Genomic DNA, 13,580 nt, shown 5'->3' on the forward strand with positions numbered 1-13,580 from the left:
TGAGATTCTTTTTCTATTTATATTTGGTTACTTAGACCAATATGCCAACACATGGTGGAACCCTGTCGATATTAGTCACAAAACTGAGAAAGCAGAAAATATACACATTTTTTTCAGTGATGCCTTGATTTACTTAGGAGAACTTGATTAAATGGGCATCCTTCTTGGCATTTGCTTATTCCTCTTCATATGGCTGCCCTTAGTCACTGCATATGCATGCAGTAAGGACAGGAGCATGTCCTTTATAGAGGATGTTCTGTATACAAGGCTGTGTCATAGGCCCTCTCATATCGGGGAAATCATTTCATTTAATCCATGCAATAACCTACTAATGAAACAAATTCAGAGAGGTGAAGGAACTCCTTAGAGCACAGAGCTGTATGTCTAGCTCTCCACACACAGAACTTGGAGACTAGAGAGTAGAAAACAATCGAAGACCTGAAGCTGGAAAGAGCGGCATATGTTGTGCTTCTCAGGAAACACCAAGTCTTCACACGTAATTGTGTGGACTCAATTATAAGGGATGGTATACCTGCTACCAAAGGACCAAGGGAGCCCATTAAAGTGAAAATGACCTTGAGGGAGTATAAGAGCTGCTTTGATCATTTTAAATTTTTCTCCAACACTTTATAGCTCATTCAGTATTTTTGAACAGGCATACTCCACTGACAAAATTATATGGAATTACAAAACAAAGATTGACAAAATTATGTAAAAAAAATAATGTGAAATTGGCAAAACTATCTCAGTTAACAATACTATTTAGGATTATAGAAACATGAGGAGACACTTGACTCTTCATTGTCGCTCATATCAGCAGTTTCACCACTGAAGAATCCCAGGAGTTTCACCTCTTTGGCCAGGGAAAGAAAAACCTCTTAACAGTGTCATTTATTTAGTAGCTTCTCATACTCCACTTTCATCCTGTCAGATAATTAGTTGGATTACTTCTGAGGTCAGGTGGGTCTCAGGATGTGAACCTCTTCTTCACCCAAGGAAAATATCCTCTGGCCACCAAAAGCCCTGTTCACAGAATCAGCAATACCATCGCTGCACTGGGATCACTACTTGCTTTCTACCTTTGCCCTGTAATCTAATAATATAATGATTTTTTAATCCACTCATGAGCACACTTCACTTAGAGGGAGAAGCATCAGCCTATGCTACCCTCTTCATGCTGCTGCCCTTAGTCACTGTGTATGCATGTGCTTGGTTTTCTTTACCCAGCCTCAGAGTTTGGGGTCACTATTGATTTATGGCTGCCTCTGAAACCCTTCCTTTCTTGTGAAGGCATAAAAATAATGGCAACAGGCAAAAGTCTCATCAGCATTTTGGCTTATAAAATGGCATCCTGCTAGTAAAATGTCTAGTATTAGAAAATTAGAAATCTCCCCCTGGAGATAGTCATTTTTCCATAAGACACTATATCCTATATAAGATTAAGTATTTTTATTAATCTATCATCTTATACAAAGAAAAATAACTAGGTGATAAAACTGCAGTATTGCCTACCACCACCTCCCCCAAACACACTAATGCAAACCACTCTGACCAGCCTCCTTCAACCCTCCCCACCAAAAAGAAACAATTAGAAAAGTGGAATGTTCTCAAATTTCTTATGTGGTCATCAGCTATCTTACCTAGTCAAGTCAAATAATTTTTAAATGATATTTTAAAAATAAGTCCAGTCAATTGTGTTAACCAAGTCCTATTTTCTGTGAACCACCCTCAGAAACACTGTTGTGTTTATTAGTCTGTAAACACACTGGCAAATGTCTGTGTGACTTAAAATTCAGAGTGTGGCAGCACTGTGAATCACTGTGCCTAACAAGTTCTCTTGGCATGCCACACTCTATTTTTTCATGCAGAACTATTTGATCTTTGCTCAAATTGCTTTTCTTTCTAGTTATAGTTCAGTTTTTTAAATTTATCAACACAGGAAGAGTTGCTAAGCTAGAACTGAAGCATAATGTATTAGTCCAAGTGTTATTTGTATAGTGAGTAAATTGCAGAATGTATTAAGAGACTATTAAGCTTATCATCCATCATCATTCAAAGGTTGGAAACTACTCACTAGGAAAAATACCTCTAGCCCTGTGCTTCATCTCTTTTAATACTTCACTGAGCTTAATTTTTCCAGGTAGGGCTAACAATCTTTCTAACACCTAGGAACAGGTTTTTTTAAGTGAAATTTTAAACTCTCGGGGGGAAAAAAGGAATCTTTAAAGTTCTATAGATTATTTACAAAACATTGGTTGTAGTGCCCCAAATTTGAAATCTGAGAAAAGTAAGTTTGGAGAAAAGACTGCTTCCATAGGCAGAGTTTGGGGCATTGATATGATGATATGCATAGGCAGAAGGAATAGCATCCCTGAAGATCAGAGCACAAGACCTCCAAAGCACACCTAGTAGAGCAGCTGTATTTCTTAGAAAAGCAAATGTTAATGAATAAGCTGAAAGATGACTCAGGCTTAGACACCCTGTGGAGAGTGCATAAAGAGACTGCTATCATTTTCTTCTCTGCATTTTTCCTTTCTGATTTTTTTGGGGTCAACATCAAGGAATTATCCCAGAACTTCCCTGTAAGTTCGCATCTCAACAATGCTCCTCAATCTGTCAGATCTCATTTCTATTCTAGGAAAATCTTCATAACGATGGCTGCTCAGAATGAAGGGCCTGGGTCCTGCGGTGTCTTAGGACACCACAGTGGAACCTGTCATACAGCTTGAGCCCTGAGAGCAGGAAGGTCTACCTTGCCCAACATTCCAGCAGGTCAGAGAGAGCCAAAGGAAAACGGAACACAGAATAGAAGGCCCATGTATCATCATATGTAGCCTGGTGTAGGTGACATAAACAGCACTCCTGAGGTCAGAATCCTAAGGCCTTTTCCACTGTAAAACTGGAAGATTATGTAAGGGACAAATACAAAATGTGATTTAAGAATTGCCTATGTGTTAAAATCCTAAATTTTCTGCTTTCCCAGAACAGTTACCAAAACAAGCTTACCGAAAATTTTAGTGGTGAAGGAAAAACAGGGATTGAACTTAGGATGGAACTTGTAATATTCTGCAGTTCAGAAAGTTAGATCTGGGACACACATCGCATGATCCATTAGCTCACTGATAAAAGACTGTAGTCAAGGTTCTACCAGCTTTCTTAAATGTTAATTTGTAATTGTTATCCAAGACTACTAATGCCATGTATGTCTTTTTTTTTTTATTGTCTGTTTTTCTGCAGTGATGAATCTAACCTTCCAAGCATGAAGTTGTGTATATAATGGTCCACTTTCTATATTTATAGTTGAAAACAGAATTGCAGATTTTACAAAGTCTGAGATATGTTTACATAGAGCTGCTTCTTCCTGTCCACAGTAATACACGTGTCCATCTCTTTCCTGCTTACATCTGAAATTGGGCAATTTATGAAACCAGTGAGAAGTCTGCAAAAATATATATATAGATCAGTATCTCTTTATCTTATGTGAAGATATGTATTTATAAGGACATCCGTGATAGAGAATGATTGTTCTTGCTATTTTCTTACTTTGGGCTTGTGAATTGCATGGACAAAAAGTGCCATGACATAGTTTACATGAAATTGTGACCAAATATGGACTCGAGGCTATGACCATGTAGCATACTGACCGATTTTGGAGTTTGCTCTCACATCCCCAGTCACCTTCCCTGTTAACAGTGATTCATGCCCACACCACCCACTGAAACGAACTAAAAAAGCATGACTGTGTGCCAAACCTGCCTCTCCTTGTGCAAATTCATATGCTAGCATGCTGCTTGATGAGTCCTTTGATTACATCTGAGCTTTTATTCCTTTTGTCATCTCAAGGGGGTTACACCATGGCTTATTGCCAAAAAGAGATAAGTTGGTGGAAAGCACACAATTGGTCTATTATTTTGAGGGAGTTGCAGTACCAACTGCAGATCTCCAGCTTCCAGTATTGCGGGCTCATGTGGCCACCTTGGTTGAAATACCAAGGGGTTGAGCTGATTGCTGCTGCTGGTTTTCCTGGTGCTGCTCTCGGCAGCGAAGACACAGGAAGAGGACCGGTTCAGCATCCTGCACCGTCTCTTGTGTGACCAAGAAGGAAAGAGGTTTACAAATGCGAACACCCAGAACTGCAGACTTTTTTTAATAAACCAAATTCCAGAGAGTGTTAATCTGGGTGCTTTTGGAGGAAGACAGCCATGCAGCACTTCTTTTGGAACAGGAGATCCTTGGAATGTCAGTCCCTGTTCGTGAGGACAGTGGGTGTGCACTTTGCATCAAAGCCCAGATTGCTGAAGAAGTACCATGTCCCAAGAAGGGGTCAGCCAAAATACCCTCTCCTGGAGGCGCAGAGGAGCTCACCAGTACAATCTTTACCAAAGTTGATACTCGAGCTTTCCTTCCTTCCAAGATCCAGCCATACCAAACATTTTCTACATGTTCTAGAAACAAATAGGTATTTTTCATTCTTTTAAAAATATTTTTGGGTTTTTTTTTTTTAGTCCCAGGAATATTTAGAAAATATTTGTTTCAGTTTTTATCACATCTGTCATGAACAATATTTTCAAGAGAAGTCTTCAAATCATAATTTGGTGCCAATACTCAAAATGACATTTCTTGTTTTAGATAAATGAATATAAAAGCAACTTTGTTTTCAGTTTAATCATTGTGAAGCATGAAAGTAAAGCATTTCTTTCAGTATTTTTTGACTTTTTACATGATGACTGTAACAGACAAGATTTGTCACATTTGATAGCATTAGCTCACTTCTATTTCTTATGATTGTTTTTTTCTATAAACTTCTTTTTTTTCATATTTTTAAATGTTTCTTATTCACAGACCAAACCTGAGATCTCAAAAAGCTATGAAATGCAGTTGCCATAAAGAGTATGTTTTCATCTACTTGCTCAAAAATTACCTAAGCATATTAGACTGAGCATTTCTTTGCACAGTAAGGAGTTGGTCACATGTTTTGAAGTGGCTTAAGTGGAACGGTTACATGAGGAGAAACATTGTTGATAGTAGTCACCTGTTAGCCCTCTAGAGAGTTTAATTTCCTTCAAGGATTCAATGCCATTTTGCGGGGAAATTTCTAGTTTTGTGAATAGGGGTTTTTGGTTTTGTTTTTTTTACATCACCAGAGGGGAAATGAGCTCATTGTTGGTCTGTGGTAACAACAGTTAAGATATAATTACAGGACAGGATTGTAAGATCCTTATGCTCTGTCATATTATGTAACCAGATGCTCAATGATTCAAAATTGTATCTTTTTAAATTAATTTGTTTCCAAGGTTAAAGATATGGTTGAACTATTAGATCGGTCTACTTGGTAATATTTCTTATAACATTCCACACCCCAAGTCAATTTAGCTTTTGAAAATAGTGGAGTATCTTATATGGCATAGATAGGATAAGGTATTGTTCAAAGTCTACAACGATTCATCTTAAATGGTTTGGAAAAAGTGAATTGGAGTGGAACTACATTCTGTTCAGAAAAACCACCTACCATCTTGAGAAAAGTCTGCTGGCTGTATTTCTATCCTCCTTTCTGTTCTTCTAGTAGAAAAAAGTATTGAGATGGATTACTACTTAACACTTGGACAGCTTCAGATAAGAATATCTCAACATCAAAAGAGAAGCATTTCACATATAAGCAAAATTTTAGAACACAGCCCTTTAAGGAATACTGGGCTGACCTGTGTGTATATTGGCTTTTTACTCTAAGTGATTTGACAAAATTGACTTATTCCATGACTAAAGGAAGTTATAAACTCCCATTTCATGTATTATCTTGGGAAAAACAAAGGGATGATGGCACTCCTCCTTGTTCAGTGGAATTTCGAGGTCTGAATCACCATGGATGATCTGAAAGTTTTGATGATAAAAGTGTTCATGCACCATCTTATCAATACAGGAAATCTGCAGATAACTTCCAAATGAATAATTAGGATTGTTGATATATGTTGATAACATTTTTCTTAAATACTTTTTTTAATTTATATTATTGGATAGAGGATTGGGGAAAATATATGAAAGACACATTAGATATAAGTCAAGGTTAGGTTTTACTTCTGATAAAACATCTTTAAAGGATGCAAATTATCATGTTTTAGCTTTAAAACTGTTTTCCATTCACATTGGCTGGTGCTAATGTATTTTATTCTTTCTTTATGGACAATGCAACTCTACTATGGATAATTTCATTTCTCTGATTAATAGCATTCCTAAACTCAGTGTGTGATTTTATTTTTAAAATTCATGAATTTGCTCTAATTCTGGTTCAATGACCAGCCTTTCTTAATGTAAAGTGTGCCTACAGAGGATGTGTTTTTACTTGGATCATGGGTCCCCTTGTTTCATGCATCCTATGCCTTTAGCAACTTTTGTTACTCTCATCTCTTTCACTCACTCATCTTTTCAGCTTATATAATTTGATCAAACTTGATACAGTTAGTGATAGAGGAGTCCACACACTCCACTGTTGCATAAATATGTCTACATTACTCTTCCAGTTTTCCTTTTGCATTTTCAAAAGCAGTCCTGGAGTTTTCTTTATCATCTGAGTTTATAGAGAACATTGGAATGCCTTTCATTTCTGCCAACAGAAAGGTCTTATTTTTAAATTTACAGTTTGTGCATATGATGTCCTAATGGGACAAGAATTTATGCATCCTGTAGTTGATACTACATGTCCTTTGTCTACAATATGTATGTATGTTGGGAAAATGGTCACATCAGCATAGTTTTACCTATGTGAGAAGAGCATCTTTGGTATCATATTTTTATCACTTAAGAAATGTGCTTAATTGCCAAGATTTTTTTAAAATATTACCATTGAAGCATGAAATGCTACTACTTTTTATCCTCCCTTCCCCAACCATATATTGTCTTACCCAGAATTGGGGTACGTCTGATGATATTTTAACATTTTCTAATAAGCAACCAGAAGGAACATAGATGCTAATATTTGAAACCTTGTTTTTCTTCTATTTCTTGATGATCAAATTATATTAATATTTAATAGTACTAAAAGTAGAACTTTATAACTTCAACAAATGAAAACCCTGTTATCCCTAGGAAGTTAAGGTTCATAGGAACCTTATCTTTCCAAAAAGAAATCACATGTGATGAAAGGTGTTACAAATCACACATCCTAAACATGTTTAACCAAATTATGATTCTGCTGAATTATTTTAGAATATAAAGACCTTCAGTCCATACTCTTTCCCATTTTCCCCTAATGTGTCTTCACATTGGCTAGATTTGCTATATGCCAGAATAGAAATACTCCTCTAACTTAGTTTTAGTGGATTTTTTTGCTAATTCAATACCAATAAACATTTTAATTGCATTTTTCATTAAAAATATATTTAAATGCATAAATTACCTATGCTGCTTTTTGATGGAACTGTTCTTTGGGGAATAGGAAGACATTTTCAACCTGACCTGTTATGTTTGATTTATTGACAAAGTACCAACATTTCTAAAAATGCAGTTGATATTCTGTCATATCTCAGAAAAATTAATGAGTTGGATTCACAAAAGAATGTCTTACATATCGTTGACATTTATGTGAATATTCTTAATACTGTTGTAAATGTTTCATTCAACTTGACATTTTTAAAAGATGTATGTATCTTATTTTTCTTTAGGAAATATTATATTTTTATTTGTGTTTTTTACATTTTAAAGTTCATCTATATGTGCAGCTATTTTTATATTGCCAAAAACTCACATAAATACAAAATAAGAGGAAAATGAAAAAAATTGGCAAACATTTCATTGCATTTTTTAAATGTTTCGTGGGCCAGTCTAATGTGATTGATTATTCTAAGAATGTGTTGTATCTTATCACTGTAAATATGGCACAGACCTGATTATTTCACTAATGTAAATATTTGAAAGGTTGAATTCTCCCTGTTTGATTTCTTATTTCAGTTTCATTGTAGTTTCTCCAGCTGAAATTACTGAAGAAAAAGACACAAAGTTTTCGACTTGCAGTTTGGAGATAATTGCATTGTGTTCATTTTTTAATTTGTTTTTATTTGCTTTTTAAACTTATTTTCAGGGTTCCTAGTTTGTGAGAAGTTGATCTTCAGAATTATTTTTACACTATTTATGACTTATTTTCATAATGTAAAAAGTGTGTAATTATTACATATTAATCCAAACAATAATGAATTGTACTGTTATAAAGCTTTATTGATATTCATGACAACCTTGGCCTGTTTTCTTTGATCCCAACAGAGTCCACACAGAATTTTGTTCTGCTTTTCTACAATATCATACCCCCCACCATCCAACTATGTACACATGCCTAACTATGGTGGTTTTTAAGAACTAGTACTTTCTACTTTGAGTAATAATGTTTCCCCTCCAAATTCACTTTCAGAATTTCCGATCTTGGTGAATTAACTTACCTCACACTCTGTTGTCTCTTATCTCCAACCTATCGAATTAGTCATACTGTGAGATTAGAATGTTGTTTACAATAATCACTTAATAGCTACTTAGTGAATGACGGTTGACTAAATGCCTCACCCAGGCATCAATTATTTGCAAGCCCCAAATGAAAGCACCTTTCACTGCTAATCTTTCTTGATCTTACCATTGGCATTAAGTGCAGAGAACCAGAACCACTGCTACCCTCTGACACCCTGCTCTCATGACTCTTGCTCCATCTACTTATCCTTTGTCAGCTCTTCCTCCTTTACCTGATCATTAAATAATGACCCTCGGGGCTGTTGCCTTCATCACCTCTTGTGGTTTTGTTCTCTACTACACATACTGTCTTTCTTCAGGAAAGCTCATTCAATCTTCTGTCTCCATCCAGACTTCCTCGTCCCTTCCTGACCACTAGCCTTAGTCATGTCCTGGATGCCCCACAGGTGCTCATCATCTTTACCCCAAATAACTTATAGACTACGGTATCAATGAATGGTGCCAACTTCACCCTCTGCCACCCAGGCAAACAAGATGGAAACTTTAGAATCCTTTGAGATACTACCCACCTCTCATGGACCACCTGTGTCCCTCACAGCATCTAACCATGACCATGTCTCCTCAAGTCTAATTCCTAAATCTCAGATTCGCCCCTTCTCTCCATTCCTATCACCACTGACCAGTTTGGACATCCTCATTTATGTCTTGGACTTAAAAGTCTTCTTATTATTGCCCCCTCCAACAATTAATAACCACCTTTACTTCATACCTTGTATCACCCTAAGGATGATGATTTAAAGAAAGCAATGAAATCTGAGAAGATTTTTCATTTGATATTTCTTACAAAGGACATTTCCTTTCAGGGCACCATTATAATAAGTACAGACATTTTTTATATTGTTTCTCAATATAACCCAAGAACATGTGCCAAAGCAATTTTACTAACAGCTGGAGGGGTGGTTTAGTCAAGTTCCTTCCTTCCCTTGCTTAAAATCCTCCAGTCGTTCCCCATTCTCGTGCAAACGCTTTGGTGTAAAGTACAAAGCCTACTGTGATGTGATGTACTGAACTTTAGAGAGCATCCTATCTTACTGGTGAGCAGCCCTCACCCAAATGTTTTCTCAAGTTCACCTATTCCATAAGTCCTTAAGCTCTGTTGCCTAGACCTGAAATCATCTCTAATCCCATCCCTAGTATCCATCTGAGGAACGTATGCTAACTATTCTTCATGCATAAACTTACCAATCACCCATTCCTGCCAAGTTGAAATACTGCTCCACTTAAATTCTTGTGCTTATCACTGCTAAACTCTTATCAGATTGTTAGTAACTGTACATTCGTCCATTTCTCCACTAGATGGTGAAGAAAGAATGAACTCAAATCACAGCAGCTTCTCAAATATGTTTAAATATGCAAACAACACAAATTGCAACAGCAACAAAATCACCAGGATTTACGAATTTAAGTAAATTAACCTTTATTTACGAATTATAGGTAAAATAATCTACATTGGTTATATGGAGCATGCCCAGGTAGTTCTCAAACAAAGGAAATGTGTTAAGACCTTTGTCAAGGCTAAGACTGTTTTATATGAAGTAAGGAGTAAAATCACCTAGTTGCTAGGTGTAAGATCACCTACTAAGTGACTAGAGAGGATTAAAAGTTTAAAGACACCAGCAGGTAGTCAATGCCCAAAATCCCATCTACTTGGAAGGCTGAGGCGGGATGATGGCAAATTCAAGGCCAGTCTGGGTAACTCAACAAGACTCTACCAAAATAAAAAAAAAAATTTAATTGTTTGGGAGATATTGTGTGGTTGGAGAGCATTCCTGGGTTCAACCCCCCAGTACTGGGGGGAAAAATACCATTTAAGAAAGTAGAGTGGGTCTGAATTATCCCTGTGGAGAACAGGAGTAAACAGCAGAAGCACATAATGATGGTTGGGCAGTTTAGAGCAGGTTTGTGAAGTTAAGGACTACAATTTTGTTATGGTGCAAGTCTGTACCTTTGCACAGTATGCATGGAGTTACCATCCATTTAAACACCAAATATTTACCTTCTAAACTACCTTCCTCTCTGCTTGTTTGTTGAATTTTCATTGTCCTTCCATGTTTGAAGGCTCAATCTAGTCCAGGAGTTCTTGAACTCAGCATTCATCAGAATCACCTGGAGAGCTTGTAAAAACAGATTGCTGGGCCCCAGGACCTGAGTTTCTGACTCTACAGCTTTGGGATGGGACTTGAGGATTTATAGTTCTAACCAACTCCCCAGCCGTGGTAATATACTTGGCCAAGTCCCACACTTGGAGAACTGGTGGTCTCTTCTATTTTAATGGACTATACATGGCACTAATGTAAAACTGGTGAGCTTCCTTTTTATGGTGACCTAGGAATTTCCCTTTCCTTATCCATGCCTTATCTAAAACTGAGTCACTCTTTTTCAACTACCTCAGGTGGAAGCCAAATTCTCCCACCCCCTCCTACCTTAAGGATGGAAAGAGTTGGTCATCCACGGGGTTTCTTATTGCTAGTTCTCCACAATTCCATCCACACATACAAAACCCTATTGTTCTAGGGTCATGTTGACTGAGGAGTAGCACCTTCTTCCCCTCCCCACTGCAGCCAGCTACTGACTTCTCAGTTATTCTTTTCATTCCTTGAAGACTTTGCTACCTGGCTTAGTCTTCTTCAACCTCCATTCTGCTCTCATCATAGAAGTGACTTAAATGTCAGCATGGGCAGTAGAGCTGACAGAATCTGTTATCTTTTTGGACTTCATTCCTAATGATTTTTTATACTCTCCAATGCTGCCACCCACATACTGATTTTCAGAAATCCCCAGAACCACTCTAACTCTGCAATAATGAACCAAAACATCCCACGCTGAGCACTCATCTCCTACCACACTCTCCCACCTGATAACTCCCTCTGTGCCTGTCTTGTGCCTTACAACTTTCATTCCCTTTATCTCGCAGCCTTCGCTGCCATGCCTTGCACAACTCCACCCTCTCTCCCCTCCCACTTATGTTACACAGATCAAATTTTCATCTTCACCAATGCCAACTCCCTTACCCCATCACTCTTCCTTTTGCCCATTTGGCAAAAGTCAAACCTTATAATAATCCACCTGTCTACTTTCTCTGGTCTAGTTCACTCGATGTCATGAGTGAGGTGGGGGCAATTCAATTAGTGGTCCAGATTGGTCCCATCACAAATTCACAGTCTTCAAACTCATTCATTCATTCAACAACTACCACCAACCAACAGTCCACTACTCACACAGTTAGTGAAACCAAACTTACCATCACATCCTTCTCATCATCTCCAGCCACAGTTCAAGACCAGCAGCTTCTACAGGCTCCATATGTACTGTAACTGCCATAATCACAGAATCCCCATGGCCACAACCTAAAGGCCAGGTAACTGGTACCCTCCTTGTCTGGTTTACTACAATAGCACATCTCACTGTAGTTGGTCCTACCCTGCACAGAAGTCAGACATTTCCCTGCTTATAAGCGTTTAAATTGAAGTCCTTCATTTCTCCCAGAGTAATTCAGGTTTACCAGGTTTATCCCAGGTTTACCAGGCCCATCTGAACTCAGCCACAGCTACTTCTCTTGCTTGCCTCTCATCATTGCTTCTGTGTCTCATCTAGACAACCTGCATTTGTTTTTCAATTCTTCGACCAAGCTCTTCTCCATCACTCCCAGATTTTTCCTCTACCACTTTTTCAACCCTTTTTAGCCTAACATCCACTTTACCTCACTAACTTCTTCCTCATCCTCAAATTTCAGCTTAGTCATTGCTACCTCTAGGGAAACTTCTCTAGATCCTCAAATCACAGGCGGCTCTCTCTGCACTTTGTCCTTCAATTACCATCACACCCTCATACGAGATGACTCCATGAAGAGAAATGTCGGTGTTGTTGCTTTTATGTCCTTAATGTCCTGCACATAGTTGGTAGTCAATACTTGTTGAAGTAAGCAACTTGAAGTGATTGTCCAAGGGTATACAGAACTAGTCATCCAGAAATAATATAAGCAATCACATGGCTAAGTAGACAGCACAATAGTAAGCATAGTCCATTAAAATTCGCATGACTTTTCCACCAACTGAGAATTGATAGCAAAGAGTTCTTTACAAAGCACAATTCCCTATGTATCTTTCTATTCTCTCTAAATTGTAGCATCAACCTCAATAATCATAGCAAAAAGACCTAGGAGGACTTTTCTGAACCAAACTGTGTTCTTCAGAAAACAAGTTTTCTTAAAATAGTAAACATATATTCCACAAATAAGGTCAGTCAAGATAAGCATGTGACCTGGAGGACTGGGGATGTAGCTTGGTGGTAGAGCACTTGCCTGGCAAACATGAAGTCCTGAGTTTGCTCCTTGGGAAAAACCATGGGCACACATATGAACTGAAATATCTGTGGAAGGGATAAAGGACACAGTTTTCATAGAACACAGTTTGGAAAATGCTCTACAGTATTACTGGCTCTAACTCAGTCAAAACCTGCTCTGAGGTGCACATGTAGGCAATGCTTGTTGCTCCGTTACCTCCCGACACAAGGGTCTTCCATGAACTCACTCTCTCCAGAGCGATCCTCATTGGTAATTCCTCACTCCTTGAAACTTCTTTTCACTCCAGATTTTCATCTCCACTTCCACCCTCAATACTCATCTCTCTACCTTCCAAGGCACTTGTGTTCAATCTTAGCCTGAATTGAAGCCTGACCTCAACAACCACTAAAATTCATCATCAAGGGTGATGACAAGATCTAAGAGTAATCAAGTTCCATTTGGGAAACACTTCAGTTATAAATTATACTAGGCAGTGTAATTTCATAATTTCTAATTCATGAAAATAGGAAGGTAGAATCTGGGAAGGATACAGAATGATTTCTTCAAAAAGCATGTTATATGAATATATAAATATACCATAGGGAATTTTACCTTTATGCATAAATTAAAAAGAACAAATCAAATATAACTAAATAGATGAACAAAAGGTAGTAGAGAAGAAGAACAGGAGAGGAGAAGGCAGATGGGAGGGAAAATGGGGATCATGAACTGAAATCAAATTCTATGCATGCACAAATTTGTCAGGATTAAACTAACTACTATGTAAACAATA

The sequence above is a fragment of the Sciurus carolinensis genome, chromosome 10 (assembly GCF_902686445.1).
Source record: "Sciurus carolinensis chromosome 10, mSciCar1.2, whole genome shotgun sequence".
NCBI classification, from domain to species: domain Eukaryota; kingdom Metazoa; phylum Chordata; class Mammalia; order Rodentia; family Sciuridae; genus Sciurus; species Sciurus carolinensis.